Here is a 13677-nt window from a genome sequence, read left to right as displayed (position 1 = left end):
AGGGACTTGCTCTCAGTTGTTTGCGCAGCATTAAACAGTAGGAATGTGAAGCTGCACAGCAAAGCAGTATGTGCAGAATTGGATTAGACTGATTGAGATGTTCAAAGAAACACTGGCATTAGTGTAATTCTAATGAGAACTGCTGTGCTGTGCTGCCGCCATCATTTTGGAAGTGCTGATGAGGCCTTTGTGAATTTGTTATTTCACGTGACAAAGGACGGTAAGAATACGACAAAATTATGTAGAGTTGAATGAAAGTGTGAGTGTTTGTGATGAAAATACCTGTCAAGGATATAAACAGGCCACTCACTCTTATAGCAGTGAATTCAAAGAGATACAGTGTAGAACATTTGAAAGGCAACACCGAGTAAATTACATGACCAAAGTGTGTGAAATGAATGTATATTGTTTTCAGAGCTGCCCAAGGAAATTAAGTTCTAGTCATATATACGGGCAGGGCAGTTTCTATTAGAAAATTGAAGCCGTTGAAGTTTCCTCCAGGGAAGAGAACATAGATCACCTGCCCACAGATCTAAAAGAAAAGGCAGCGTCGCATTAAAAATCTTATGGCTGAGTAACTAAACAGATTAATTGTTTTTTATTTTGTTTAAAAACTGTTATTTCATCTTCTTTTTCTTTTTTTTGGCTTTAACTATATTCTATAACTATATATGTAACCACCCTGCACAGGCCTGTGGTGAGCCGCGGTAAACCTTGGATGCATCATTTTGAAACAAATGCAAATTAAAAAAAAGAAAATGTGATAATGAAAAAACAGTAATCAATATAGTAACGGTTCCAGACGGTGTCCGACTTTCAGAATTGCTCAGTAAAAAAAACAAATCCTCACTTTCTCTTCCTGTTTCTGTGATATTCAAAGCCTGCTTTGCAGTCATTCTAATGCCACATCCTTTCACCTACCTTGGTTTGTTTGCCTGGCACTAAAGCAATTTTCTGCTCTTCTTTAGCATCTTTGGAAGGTTGCCTTTGACTGTACCTCTATGAGTTCTCTGCTCTTTCACTAATAGAAACGTTTGTACAGTGAAATGACTCAAAATGATGTGTTCAAAAGCCAGAGTACTCTGGGCTTTAAAAAAAAAAGACAGGGATCGTTTTAAAAGAAGCTGTTATAATTGTTAGTGAAGCCGAAATGTTTGACTCACCGGTTGATTTAGTTGATAGTTGATATTCAGTCGATCAAGATTGTCAAGTTAGTGTTATGCATTGAATCGTCTGGACATCTTTCAGTTTCTTGACGACGTTTCACCTCTGATCAGAGAAGCTTCTTCAGTTCTGAAGCTTCTTGGATGAGATGTGAAAGATGTCCAGATGCTTTTCTTTCCAAGCTCCTTAGACCAGGAGTCATATTGTTTCTCATTCGGGAGCGGTTTTCAGTAAGCGTATTAAAACCATTGTGCATATTCTTTCTCATGTTCAAAATAACAACATTGTTTTTTTGTTGTTGTTTTTTTACTTGGGGTAACAATACTGCAGTCTGTTTGGGGTTGCATAAGGTTCTGATCTGCAGTTACTGTGTTACCTGTAGCTGATGGCAGTATTTACACCCCCCACCTGTACAGAAAATAAAGCCGTACTCTGCTGTGGGCACGGCTGGCAGCAAAATGAATTTTAGCCACCAAAAAGAAGGAATCAATATCTGTTTCAGTGGATTCTACATTTAGAACATTTTCACTGCTTCACCTGCTGTCAGACGGGCCTTTACGACGAGGAAGCAGAGCTGTTACGCTCCACCAGACTCCATTGACAAAATGAGGAAGTTCGCCTCATAAAAGATTTGAGCTGTCTGCTGCTGCTTTGATTGGTTATTTAGTGGTGTATTTGAATGTACTCGTCAAATCAACAGTGAAAGTATCGAGCAGCGCCAGATTTCTGTGAAATAATAAAAAAACCCAAAAAACTCAGCAGACTGTGGCGAAAGCCGCCACAGTCTGTGGCGAAAGCCGCCACGGTCTGTGTGCAATAGTTTCTGCAAATCAACAAACTTTGCACCTGTTGCCCCAGATTAAGATTACATAAATGTGTCCTGTCAAACTTTATTATATAAATTTATATCCATTGTTGAAAGAGCAGCACTGTCTTGCTCTGTGAAGTACAGATGGAGACGTAATACAACATCAAAGCATAACCATATCAACAATATTGTCCCATTCCATCTCCATTATGAAGATATATCTATGCATTAATATATGTCATTAAAAACAAACACACAAACAAAATGTAATATTATGACCCAGTCCTAAATTTGAGCATAAAACCTTGTCATTAATTACAGCTTAATTACATTTTTGCAAACCAAGGAATTAGCAGATTAATCAGTAGCTAATTGCAGCTGTAGTGAAGAAAAAGCTTACATGTAATTACATGGAAATGGAATAAAAAAAAAATAGATGTAATATTTGTAGAGGTTTATGGAAGGCTAGACTTCTTAGATGGAGCGGGTTTTGTGACATTAGGTGGCGGTTAATGAGCCCTGCCTTTGCAGGCAAGCGTGATAAAACATTGTCAGAGCACTCTTGGCTTGAACTGCCCTGTTCCACAGAAATCGTAGCTGGACCTGTGACTCATCTCAGTGAACTTGCAGTGGCCTGTTGGCCTAAAACAACCAGTGGCACCCTTCAGAGACATCTGGAGCCTGAATGTATGTCAAAGCTGACAAAGCTGCACCAATGTCTCTCTTGATAGTTGAACTAAAGGCCCCAGCACTCCAGAGCCTCCATTGGAGCATGTCCTCTGTCTTGGAGCAGGGGCAGTGCTGTTGCCAGCTCCACCGGCACTCCTCCCTGACTGGAACGCAATTACAGAGATAAGAATCTGGACAGTGAGTGCAACACGCCTGCCTTTCAGGGAGGCTGCTATCAAGATGGAGCTGAGCAGCAGCTCTGGGACTGCGCCGTTTCCAATGGAAAGAGGGAACAGAAAAGAGGCGCATAGAGAGACTACAAACCAAAACTACTGGAGTGAGGAGTCTTTAACTCCTCACGCCTTTAAATCTCACATTGCTGAAATAAAAATGAACCAGGTCTTTAGCCACATAAGGCCATGAATGATTTGCATACAATGCTGGTAGTTCCCTGCCAACTGTTTAGACATTGTGAAGAGCTCCTTCTGTCTTGAGATTGCAGCTGCCTTGCGTTGTGTGTTGTACAAGCTTCATTAGAGGTTGAGGAATTACATTAACATGGTACAATTTTTCTTCAGCCAAAGACAACGGGCACAGATGTCTGTTATGGTGGCCTTTAGATTGCTTCTTAGCAGTAAGCAGATGGGGCCTGGTCAAACTGCATGTGATGCCATGTCTCACCACGCTGTTGCTAATGTAGCTAATCAACCTCTCTAACCATGTTTCATCCAAAGTTCTGCCCCTGGCATGGAGTCTATGTAATCTCCTTCTTCTCACACACACACACACACACACACACACACACACACACACACACACACACACACACACACACACACACACACACACACACACACACACACACACACCAGGCATAGAGATAGATGTAACGAACGGTCAGGTGGTGATTTGCAGCATCTAACTCTCCCACGACTCTCACTTGTTCCGTTTCATTCCCCCTGCGATGTATTTCTCTTCCCTTTGCGAGTGTTTAAGGTTATCAATGTCTCTTCCGTCTCAGCCACACCACTGGTGATGTTTGGCTGATTTGCAGCTCGCTGTCTCTCAGACGCCGCCGGCCAAACAGAGATGCTTGCATTCACCGCTCGCGGCATCTTTGCCGCTTTGTCTCTTTCAGCTATCGATCGGCTTGATTTTCTGTTTAATGTTCTCAGTGAAAGATGAGATCCAATCCTCAGTATCAACAAAGGAAAGAGACGAGGATAGTGCTTCTGCTGGGAGTTGCTGGTGGCTCTCTCACTGTGCCTTATTTTCTCTTTATTCATCTGCTCGATATTCTTCATTTTCCAAAGCCACTTGTGTGTCCAATGTACCTCACAACAGGACGTCACTATTATCAGTTTAATAATAAATACATTTTTCTACTTGGGTTTAGATTAGACTGGATAGCATCTTGTTTTTGAAGGCCTGGATTCTCGGTGTACAGATGAAAACTAATAAAATACACATGCAATTCAATTCATTGCTAATAAGTTGCAGAGAGATGCTATCCACTCCCACACACTAAAATCCTCCCACGAATCCTGACTTTCATCACCCTAAAATCTTTGAATGTTGCATAGCAGCATAAAATAAACGAGAATTTGAACCATTGCTTTTACAGCTGTTGGATCTGTGTTGTATTTCTCAGTGTTTTAGTTTCGCCCTTCAGTGTTTCTTACAGATTTACTTTCTAGTTGTGGTTGTGGCTGTCAGTACTCTGCTCTAAAGCCTTGGTATAGCAGCACATTAAGCAGTAAGGGTGGCTTTGCAAGTTAGTATCTTATGTCTTACAGTGTCTCACAGGTTAGAGTGGACATCGATAAATCTTATAACAGAAGTGCTGAAGACTAAACTTTAGCGTTTAAAAACCTAGCATCATCGTCAAAGTCAAGTGGCAGTATTCTGGCTCTTTAAGGCAAAACGAATCTTGACCGTCTGCAGTCAGTCCAGAATGCTGCGGCAAGGCTTTTAACAAAGACACGAAAAAGAGAGCACAGTAGACCAGTTTTATGCTCATTACACTGGCTTTCAGTACATTTTAGAATTAATTTTAAAATCTTAGTACTGACTTTTAAAGCTTTGAATCATGACGCTTCTCTCTATATTTCTGATCTTTTAGGACCTCACACTCCCTCTCGCAGCCTGAGATCATCTAATCAAAGGCTGTTGGTAGTTAGTTAAAACCAGAGGTGATAGATCTCTTAGAGCTATGGCCCCCAGGCTGTGGGAGTCTCTCCCTCCATCTTTACGTTGCCTGGATTGTATTTATTCTTTTAAACATCATTTTAAGACTCATTTATTTAGATTAGCTTTTAATTAGATTTGTTCTGTATGTTTGATTTTACTGTTTTATGTTTATCTGTTATATATTATTGTGAAACACTTTGTGGTTTTTATCCTGTCAAGAGTGCTATATAAATCAATAAAGTAAAGTAAGTAAGGGTGTTGGCGATGACCCGATGCATGTTAAGAGTTCAGCTTTGATGTGGCATTCTTGGCAGAAAGTCTCACTCTCCTCTACTTCCTCCACATCTTGTGCGTACCTGCCTGTTTTAGTTTGACATGGACTGAGCCTCTCCAGGACTTTTCCCACTTGCACATGATTGCACGTCAAGCACAGCAAACTTCTTCCGCTGTGATTGTATTTGCCCCGTGTGCATACTTTCATTACCTTATAGTATCTATCGCAGCAAACTGTGTACTTAAGTCTGATTTTCAATGAATGGACATTCGAGTTTTGCCATACGATAGTCAAACTCATGCCATACTTTTGCAAGCATGCCTGGAGTCACTGTAGCTGTTGTGAAGCTACGGCAGCCACACAAAACTCACCAATCTGCTCTTTCTATCAGTTCATTCGATCATTAGCAGTTAACAGCTGCAAAATTAAAGCGCGTTGAAATCTGTGTCTCATGAATAAGATACTCCATGGATAACACATTTGACTCTATTAGATTAGATAAAAGGGAGTCATGATGGCCAGTTTTTTAAGTCCCCCGCCCCCCCCCCAAAAAAGTTCACAGTTATCAAACATCAACATACTAACCCATCTGAAGGCTCTTTACAGATACAGATATTTTTTTGTTGTTGTGAGGTCACATAGTGTAAATCCCCTCGTGTCGCTCCTTTCCCTCCACACTCTTATTTCTCTATTTCAGCCCTTTATCCCGCAGGCAGGCTTGTATGTACCCTTGAGGTCTTGACTGGGTTGAGTGGAAGGAACATCTGGGGATGATGCGCCATTGGCTGCGACACGTGCATCCAACTTTTTCTTCTTTGTTTTCGTCTCTCATCTTACGACTTCCCTCTTTTTCTTTTTTTTCTGCCCAGTGACTGTTTGCAGGGAATCTGCTAATTATGAAATCTGACAAACACTGAGAGTTTAACGGTGTTAGGTCCAAAACGCCATACCATATTTTTCTGCTTTTACCATTTCTAATTCTCGTCCCTCTTGTTTACCTTCAGTCTCTTCATGCTCCATGTTTTTTCTTTTCCCCTCTTTGTATGCTGCCCTCTCTCTTCCCCCCCTACATCCTCTTCCTCTGTGCCAGTTTTGCTGCTCTGCTGGTTCAAGCCGCTGCTCCGGCCCTATAGGAATATAATCGGCTTTGACTCCTTCCACCAAATATCAACCATTTCCCCAGGCATATTTTATATATTTTTTTTTATTTTTTTATTTTTTAATAGCCGGATAAACACACACACTCACTCCAGTTTTCATTCACTGCAGCTGCAGATTTTTCAGGATCCAGATGACAGAACAGGGCAGCAGGCGCACATGAACGCAGAGCTGATGCAATTAAGTCCTTTTACACGCAGAGACTGACGACTGCATTATCGCCCGTGCTTGTTCATATTCGGGTTGCATGTTTAGACACCCACCCACATACGAGAGGAAACCAAATTCTCTGCATATTTTCCTGCATCGTGCAACTGCCTTCCTCTAAAGCCGTATCTTGCATTGTAACACCGGTCGCAGAGAGTGCATGTGTCCAGCACTTGGTCAGAAACAATTCAAGGTTTCAGGCCTTGCAGAGGAAATGGAACATCTGCAATAAACTTGCTGCTATTTTTAGTCTAGTTTCTCAGGTCTGTTTAAAATCTGTCATCAAAACAGTGAATTCTTTGAAGACACAAGCCAGTCTTCACAGCCTTGCCCCTCTAACCACAATTGGTAGAAATCAGCAGTGGAACATTAGTCATAGCTCAGCAATGATGAGAGCTAATCACAGCTTTCTGGCAGCCCTGTGTCCTTGTGTCGCTTTTGGTGCAAAATCGGCATCGTCCTCTATTTTCGGAGGGAACAGCGAACCGATCAGATTGCTCGAGCACAAAAGAGGGATTGATTACAGACAGTTTCTGTTCTGTGCAACAGAGGAAGGGAGAGTAATATGAAACTTGGTGTGGGCTGGATGTTGGGGTTACGTGGGGAAATTTGGATTTGGTTTTTTAGCCTCCAGAACTTTGCAGTGGAACACTTGTGTGGACCAAAGGCAGAGAGACACATGTGTTTTGACCACTTCCAAACACGTGCCGCCTCGTATTGGGAAGCCCCTCTGGTGTGTGTGTGTTACCCTGCTGTGGTCCATTCAGGTGGCAGCCTGGCCTAAAGAAATGGCTTTCAGTAGCTTTTGGGAGTTTCATTTAAGGGGTGCAGGTCAAGTTTTACAATATATACAAACACTGTAAACGCAAAAGCTGTCCGTAATCCTTCTATAATCCTAATGTTTACATTTTTTACATTTTGGAGTGATGTAATTATTACTTCAGTTGTGTATTTAGTGTGTGAATGTTGTGGTTTCCAAAGTTTGTGTTGCTGAGAGTGTAAATGTTTCGCCAACATAGCTAGGGCTCATGTAGCAGTTAATTGCCTACCTCTCTGTGTTATTCTGGGTTATTAATAAGTTTTTAATAAAACGTAATTTCCTGTATGAGACATTGAAAAATTGAGCAAACACTGAGCTCGTTACACATGAAGAAAAGCTTGTGTACAACAAATGTAGGTAAATCTCTACCTACATTTGTTTAGCTTTTTTACTTAAGCAAGCAATCTCAAGATAATATTAAGCTGCCTTGTCCTACCTATGCGTTGATTATCATTGTATTTTCTGTCCATTTTTCTTTGAGGCAGTGAGTTTGCACAGTTTATAAAAAATGCATCAAATTTTACAGTGTACTCAAAAGTTAGGCTTAAACTTTTCTGTTTCTGGCATTTTCTGCTTTAATAATTAATACAACATTTTGTTTAATAATGTGAATGAATGTGTATTTGGTATATCCTGTACCAGAGGTTTTATTTTTTTAATGTTTTTTATTGCATTTAGATTTAGAATTCACTGAACACTGGTGTAGTCTCCGTAAACATACGCATCAACACATCTTTGTGCTTGTTGTCTTGGTAAATTTGACCATATTAAAAAAAACAAAAAAAAACTAACGACATTAGTATTATTATTTTGTACTGTTTCAGTCAGTGTTTATTTTTTCCTAAAGTTTACGTCTTTAATTTTAGTTTGTATTTCTTTTAACTAATTGTTTTCTCACAGTTTTGAGTTGATTATAATAATCTTGATATCTGCTCTCTTGCTGTGAGGCAATAGCAAGAATAGAATAGAATAGAATAGAATTCAACTTTATTGTCATTGCACATGCACAGGTACAGGGCAACGAAATGCAGTTTGCATCCATCCAGAAGTGCTTTAGTGATATAGATATATTACAATATATATTAGCAATAATATAGATATGTGAGTATATTACAGAAATGGGTCTATTATGGTATGTTATAATGTACACGGTATGAAGTATGTTGTGAATATTCTATAACTATAAGTATGTACAGGCTGTAGTGAGTACAAGCTATGTACAGGCTATGAACAGGATATAAATATGAAAAACTATACAGAATATGAAATAAAGAACTTTACAGAATCTGGGATATACAGTTATACAGAAATGGGAACTATGCAAGTTGTAAACAGTTGTAGGATTAAAGATTATCGAATGTACAGAATGATTATTTACACAGAGCTATACAGTAGTGCAGTTAAGATAAGTGAGGGTGTAGATAGTTTCTACAGAGGCTATATAAAGTGCTAGTGGTTGTGAGTGGTGGTTCAGTCCATGTTATTATTGTGTTTGAGGGTACAGTTGTCCATTGTGGGTGTGTGTATGTTCAGTCCATGAGTTAACGTGGGTCAGATGTCAGGAGGCAGAGTTCAGGAGTCTGACAGCTGTGGGGAAGAAGCTGTTCCGGTACCTGGTGGTCTTAGTCCGGAGGCTCCTGTGGCGCCTCCCAGAGGGCAGGAGGGTGAAGAGTCCATGTGATGGGTGACTGGGGTCTCTGATGATTTTCCCAGCCCTTTTCAGACACCGCTTCCTGTAGATGTCTTTTATGGCAGGAAGTGGTGCTCCGGCGATGCGCTGGGCAGTTTTCACGACCCTCTGCAACGCCTTCCGGTCCGAGGCAGAGCAGTTCCCGTACCAGACTGTTATACAGTTGGTCAGGATGCTCTCGATGGTGCAGCGATAGAAGTTCACCAGGATGTCTGAGGACACTTGAAGCTGCTCACACGCTCCACAGCCGTCCCCCTTAATGTGGATGGGTGGATGTGGGTCAGCATTCCTCCTGTAGTCCACGATGAGCTCCTTGGTCTTCTCGGTGTTAAGCAGCAGGTTGTTTCTGTCGCACCACTCAGCCAGACGATCCACCTCCTCCCTGTAGGCGGCCTCATCGTTGTCACTGATGAGGCCAATCACCGTGGTGTCATCTGCAAACTTAATGATGGTGTTGGAACCATCAGTAGGTCTGCAGTCGTGGGTGAAGAGGGAGTAGAGGAAAGGGCTCATCACACAGCCTTGTGGTACACCGGTGTTCATTGTGATGGTAGATGAGCAGCGGTTATCCAGCCGGACATGTTGGGGGCGGTTGGTCAGGAAGTCCAGTAACCATTTGCAGATGAGGGAACTGATACCCAGGTCTGTCAGTTTCCTGATGAGTTGTGAGGGGTGGATTGTATTGAATGCTGAACTGAAGTCTATAAACAGCATTCTGGCGTAGGTGTTGTTGTTGTCCAGGTGTGAGAGGACAGAGTGCATTGCGATGGAGACTGCATCCTCTGTGCTCCTGTTCCGGCGGTATGCGAATTGGTGGGGGTCCAGGGTGGGGGGGAGACAGGATTTGAAGTGTGCTAGGACCAGTCGCTCTAAGCACTTAGTGATGATGGGGGTGAGTGCTACTGGGCGGTAGTAGCAAAGAAAAGGAAGTAAGACAAAACCGTTAGCATGTTCCTTATTTATAGAAAAAAAAAACCTTTCCAACAGGTAGATATAATTGAGTTGACTTATTAGACAATTATTAATTTAACTGTAATGGAAAGGGACAGGTGCTATTAAAATGTTTTTAAAGGGGAAGCTTTGAATGAATCAGTGTGGCATTGATAGAGGATTCGATTTCACAGGTTTAATGTTTTATGTCGCATGTCACTTCCTCATATATAAGGTCACACAGTTTCCTCTCTTCTGAGTGAGCTCTGTCTGGAGCTTTCAAATACAGATCTAAAAGTCACAGGGAAGTAAATGAAAACAGCAGAAAGGAACATTAACTGTATCACGTCTTAACGTGTCTGATTCCTAGAAACCCTTAAGGTCAGCCGGTGGCATCCGTAGCGTTAACTTGAACTTTAACTCCGCACTTGAACCCAAGTAGACAGCTTACAGCTGAGTTAAAAGTGAAGAGCAGAAGCACTGTTAACAGGCTGAACAGGCTCATAGCCTAAGGAGGTGGTGGATAATCAGCTTTATGATAAGGTTTGTGTGAAGCCAGGCGAGCCAATGAGAGTCGAGCTAAGTTGAACTTGTTCGTAGCACTCCCTGATGACAGTCGCTGATCTCTCCACCTGCACAGCTGTCGAATCTCTTTGGTGACTGTGTTCGTCAGCCTTCCTCGTGTCTAATTGATGAGCTGCTGCTGAGATGTACCCTCGCTGATACCTCTGCTTCTTCTCGCAAAGTGCATCTAAAATTAGTGTTTCTAAGCAAATGGATCAGAGGACACGGCGACAGAGGATATGCTGCACTTCTCCCCTCTGTAATTTATTTTTTTCATTTTTATTTTTCAAGCTTTTATCTCAGTTGTCACCATAGTGACAGTTAACGCATCATGTGCTTTAAAATTGCTCATTGCTCCAGCGTCTTTGTTTAGCTAATTGTATTGTTGAGAGTTAGATTCTTACCATCTTGCACTTGCACAGCCCTTCTCTTTTGCATTCCAGTTAATTTGGTGACTTATTTGAGTCCCACTGACCAAATTATGCCATTAAAGCAGGGCCTTGGCACATGTCACGTTATCTGAGGGTTTTTAGTTAGGAACGCCTGAGAGGGAAATCATTGAGAGTGAGATGGATACAGAGAATAACAGAAACCACATATAACATAAACCAGATGTCTTCAATCCAGTTCTGGAGTTGTCAAATGTCAGATTACCTCATGGACTTGGACAAACACACATACACACTGGGACAGGGAATGGAAGAAAAACCCTCTGTGTGTGTTTGTGTGTAATATCACATATTGTTCAGAGATGATGCTATTTAAGGGCTCTCAGATGGCCAACACTGTGTGCTGGGAGCTGGCTAATGGTGACCTCAGTGCTGTGAGCTCTTGTGTATCTTATGCAAGTTGGAGTGATCTCATCTGTTTTCTTCCTCTGGTTTTCTGTATTTTTATTATTGTGAGAAAAAATCTAGATCGAATAAATCCTTTTTGGGATTCATTTTCACTACAAAGGGTACAAAAGTGTAACCTTTCTTTTGGCCTGACACACCCACCATTTCCTGCAAGGTTTAGCCAATCAGAAGAAAGCAGGCTTGGTTGGGAGGTATAGTCTTGTATGGGGGCGGAGTTAAAACTGCTGTCTATGAAATAAGGAATATTTTTGAACTGTGAATCATGCAAAGCAACTCTAGTAGAGTCTCTGTATAAAGAAAGGAGGTGAAAATGTACATAATATGCTCACGTTCAAGAAATTTTATTAACATTATACATAATTATGTTATGAATGACCAGAATACTTGATGACAGCTTTAACTGACTTTTTCTGGTTAACTCATGAACTATTTACATATCTAACATACCACTTTTATTTTAAAAGCAAAAGTAAAAATGATAGTATGTTTGTTTTTTAGTTTCTAGCAGTTCTACCATCAGCTCTCTGTTTGTATAGCCATCCCTCACAGGGTTGCTTGTTTCTGTTAGAAATAAGCCAGGTTGTTTCCTAGAAACAGCTTTGTGGGTTGTTCTTGGAATACTCTTTAAAGGAGTTTGTTGTTTTAAGCTCCATGCATGGTTTCCTCTTCCCTGCCTCTGTTTTGTGTACACTAGACTGAGGTGTGGTTTGCTGCTTGGCTTTTCACCTCAAATTGCCGCTTATAGACGTCAATCATGCTTCACATCATCTGATTCAGCATCAAGCTGCATGACAGCTAGGAACTGTGAGGCTTATTTCTACATGAGAATTTCTTTATTTCTTTTCTGGTCAGTAAAGGCCCTGCTGATGCACCTTGACACCATGCTGGGCGGGGTTGTTTCGGCCATGCTTTTCCCAGCTTTAATGTGCAGCAGTAGATGATTTGTGCTGAAAATGATCGTGGTTCTCTGTGAAGCAGGTCATTTTGTCCGACCTAAACATCCCTGGCGTAGCAGAGGTGAATAACTAGGAAATTGCTCCTTTTGAGGCAGCACCACCTCTTCTACGTTTGATCATGAAAGGAACTATATTTAGGTCGTCTTTGGAAACTGCTTCTTCCACTTCATTACAGCTAGGAGAGAAGATTTGCCTGGTGGCGTTGGCGCTTGCTGACCAACTGGCTGAATGACAGGCTGCCTCTTTGGCTGTTTGCTTGGTTGGTCTGTTGGGTTGGTTGGCAGACTGACTGGGTGGATGGAATGACAGGAACTTGCACAGAGCGAGTTCCTGTCATTCCACCCATCCATCTTGTGTGCTGCACAAGATGGCCCCGTCACCAAATAGCAAATCACAAGTCACATTTGTTTAGCTTATTCAATACACACAGTCAGCAGACTGTGATTTACAAAAGAGCAGGGAACTCAAAGGAAATAAAGAAGAACGATGAAAAGAACAAGATACATTTCAAACATAGCCCAGATGTTTTCACACAAGTGTGATCCTCCCCATGGGTTTGAGAGCTACAGCTCTCTTATTTTTCATTTTTCTCTTATTTGCTTTCCTCATGTTTTGCTTTGCTTTCATAAGATGTCATTAAGTTGTAACTCTGGTATGTGAAATAGTAAGGGGAATTAGTTTATAGTGACTGCATATTTTAATAAAAGTTATTTTTTTAAAAATAGAAATTTAGCTTCATTGTAAGGGCAAGCGCATCGCTATAGGACATGATGTAATATTAGCATTTGTTCCAGCCTTGAGATTTAAGTACTTTAAAACCAGGACTGATATTTGGTGATTACAAAATCTGATATTCCGATGGGTCAGCCAATAATTTTTTCTTTATTGTGACAAATTGAACATAAACAGATTTCCACAAAGTGCATAAATTTTCTTTTATGGGCCATTATGCTAATTATGCAAATGCTGATATCAGCCGATAAATCAGTGGCTCTCCAGTCCTACGCTGTCATTATGAAGAAAGCTTGATTCTCATGGTGAGTTTAGGCCAAAAGCAAAATAAACATCCTACATGATTCAGTGCAGTCAAGGAGACTCTTACAGCAACTGGAAGAACTACTTTGTTCCAAAGTACATCTGATAACTTATCAGTAACGTAACGCACAGTGCTATAACCTTAACTCATAACACACAAGCCTCTTACTGGCATATATCTTATATCTCTATCTCTGTGTTTTCTATGCCCATCTAATGTTTAATAGTTCAGACAGGTCCGGCCTCCATTATTCGTTTATAGAAGGCCAAACCTTACTCTGGCTGTTTGTTGCTCAGCTCCTGCTGTTCTCAGAAACAAGAAGAGGTTTTGATTGTGTCCATCTTTTGTGAGATA

General features: G+C 41.1%; 1 protein-coding gene across 3 annotated transcripts in view; it reads left to right on the top strand.

Moving 5' to 3' along the window:
* The window catches only part of mgat5 (alpha-1,6-mannosylglycoprotein 6-beta-N-acetylglucosaminyltransferase), a 107430-nt gene that overhangs the window by 24397 nt on the left and 69356 nt on the right, over nucleotides 1-13677 (top strand). The gene's annotated exons all lie outside the window — the stretch shown is intronic.

This window comes from Astatotilapia calliptera, chromosome 23 (genome assembly GCF_964374335.1).
Source record: "Astatotilapia calliptera chromosome 23, fAstCal68.1, whole genome shotgun sequence".
Taxonomy (NCBI): Eukaryota; Metazoa; Chordata; class Actinopteri; order Cichliformes; family Cichlidae; genus Astatotilapia; species Astatotilapia calliptera.
This window is presented reverse-complemented; position numbering and strand designations above follow the sequence as displayed.